The following is a 2663-nucleotide window of genomic DNA, read 5'->3' on the forward strand; positions in this document are numbered from 1 at the left end:
GGGGCAGATGTGCCATGAACTGAGTCCAATTCATTTTTTATCTCATATGGAGTTAAACCCTTTAAATGAAAATGTTTGATTACCGCTCTGAACTCGTTTTTGATTTGGAGCGATTCGCGGGCCATCTGTTGGTCATTCTAAGGACTTATTGAACTACCCTCGTAGCAAGGATACTTAATTTTAATTTTTTTAAATTTGAATTTGAAATTGTTTCATTGCATTTATAAAATATTTTATTCTATGTATTCCTATTTCCATTCCTTTTTTAGTTTCTTTATCCTGCACGGAGAAAAAGATATCGCACAATAATATCGCAAAACCTCTATATTGCAAGAAAGCGCAATATGGTAACGTACAAGCAGGTGCCGGAGCTTCGTACGATATTATAATGCACTAATGTCACAGAAAATAATGAAGTTAAATTTTGTTGCATGTGAATAAAAGCTGTCTTCTGCTACGGCATCCTTAGCAGCAATCGGAAAAAGGTAAAGTATGCATGAATTCTAGCTAAAAATCGAAACACCAGGTTTAAAACTATCACAGGAAAAAGTTAAAATTTGATGCAGGTAAGACTTGTAATGGTTAAAAATTAAACATATTTCGGCGAGAGTTCCACCGATGTTAGAAGTATAATTCTGATCTCGCCTATATTGCGTCACGCTGAAGTAAGCAAGTTTCGGTAAAACGTGTAGAATCCGCAACAGATAGCATAAAAAAAATTTGTTTTCACTGATATGTCTCCTTCAAAATAATCGAATAAAAATGGACCGATTATAAGGCGAAAGTTTATCCAGGCAAGGTTAAAAGTCGGAAATTATCTTCGATTCATGTAAAGTTTATCTGGCAAGGTTAATTTTTGTTCCGGTGATAGCGTAATAAAATTAAATTCTTACGTTATAGATTGCACAATTATGCGGTATATAATGTAGAAACTTGCAATGCACGATATCACGATTTTGCGCTATTATAATGCGATAATTACGATATGTAGGGCAAGAATTACGGTATATATATTGCAATTCATGCGATATAGTTTTCTCAGTGTGACAATCATTTTTGGTAGATAAAAGTTTTGTTATTTGTTTACACATTCAACAATTTTGTTAAAAAATTAAACTCTTTGGTTGAAAAAACTATTGAATTACTTTATTGAAATTTACTTTTTTTTCTGAAAATTTAATTTTTTATATTCTGGTTAAAAAATAATCGTGCCTAGTCAAAAATGTAAATATTTGTTTGAAACTGGAACTGTCTTTGGTTAAAGTTTAATCCTTTTACATTTAATGAGAGAAGGTACTAGATTTGTGTAATATTCGCCCATGTCCGATTAAATTCAGCATAGGATAATAGTCTAGAAATAAGGCGATTGTAGGGCTGAATTTCAGCCAAATGTATGGACTTAGATAAAGACCTAATCTAAATTTAAAAATCAGCTGTCAAGATTCCTTACATATATTCCGAACAAATATAAGTACACACTGTATTTATTAGATGAAAATATATTATCTGGTATGTTTAACTGCAGATAATGCACATGTCACCTCACTGGACTCTTATCGCATCACGAAATTTATGCAAATTATGCAAATTACGTCTCATAGAGGGAGCCGAGAGTGTGACGTCATAACTTGAAACATTTGAGGACGGAAAAATAGTTTAATAGCAATCCCTTTTCAGCTTGAAGAATCTTCCTCCTAAGAAAAAACAATTAAATCTTTCTTTAAAACCAATGGACTAAAATTCAGCCAAATTAGTGGCTTATTTTTGTTTTAAGACTTAGGAGGATTTTTTAAAGTACTATTTTCATGACTAAATCAAGTTACCGACTTAATTTTAGACAAAAATGAAAGCATAAATTTAAGACTTTGTTTTTACTGTGTATAAAAGGTTGTTTTTTTAAATTACACTTATATGCACTCATGTAATTAAAAATTCGACCTTTAATTGAAAATAGAAAAATAAGTAATGAAAAAAGCGCTTTTAATCTTAAGTGCACTTTTCTCTTTACTGTGAATTTTATGATATAATTGCGCATGACCTTTCACTCGCCTAATATTTTAGTTATTCTAAAATGCTATAGTAATTTATCTGGGTCATACTACACTTTTCGTAGGGGGCTTCGGGTTTATGTATAGGAAAAGAGTCGGGGAAAAGGGAGTTGAATAATGAAAATACCTAGTTTCAGGGGGTGGGGTGAACCCCTAAGCCCCCCTGGCTACGCCACTGTAGAATTAAGTTATTGTGATTTAATAGTCTAATGAAATCTCTCGAAACCATTCTACTGTTGTCTTTTGTGCCGCCTGTATTGATTAAAGAAATAGATACAAAGTGTAGATTTTGCGAACAATGTAAGTCACTTTGCATCCAACATTAAAAAATATCGTAGAAAATTGAAAAATAAAATCATAATTAAAAATAATAACTAATAAACTGGGTATTTCAAAAGTGTACTTTTTTATGTTATAAACTTCTAGGCATTAAAATTAGTGTATTACTAATAATGGTATTTTTTAACAAAGCATATGTATTTTTTTAGGAAAAAATGTACTGTAACAAAAAAATATTGTTCACACATTTTGTATGATTCAATTCACACAATTTTAAAAGTATGGTTCGAAACAATATTTTGCTCTACAAAAAATACTGTTTGTTGAAGAAGAAAT

The 2663-nt window shown here is 30.9% G+C and overlaps 1 protein-coding gene across 1 annotated transcript in view; it reads left to right on the top strand.

The window, feature by feature from the left end:
- The window catches only part of LOC117178889 (2-aminoadipate transaminase-like), a 14461-nt gene that overhangs the window by 2330 nt on the left and 9468 nt on the right, over positions 1-2663 (top strand). The window lies entirely within an intron of this gene.

The sequence above is a fragment of the Belonocnema kinseyi genome, chromosome 8, assembly GCF_010883055.1.
Source record: "Belonocnema kinseyi isolate 2016_QV_RU_SX_M_011 chromosome 8, B_treatae_v1, whole genome shotgun sequence".
Classification (NCBI taxonomy): Eukaryota; Metazoa; Arthropoda; class Insecta; order Hymenoptera; family Cynipidae; genus Belonocnema; species Belonocnema kinseyi.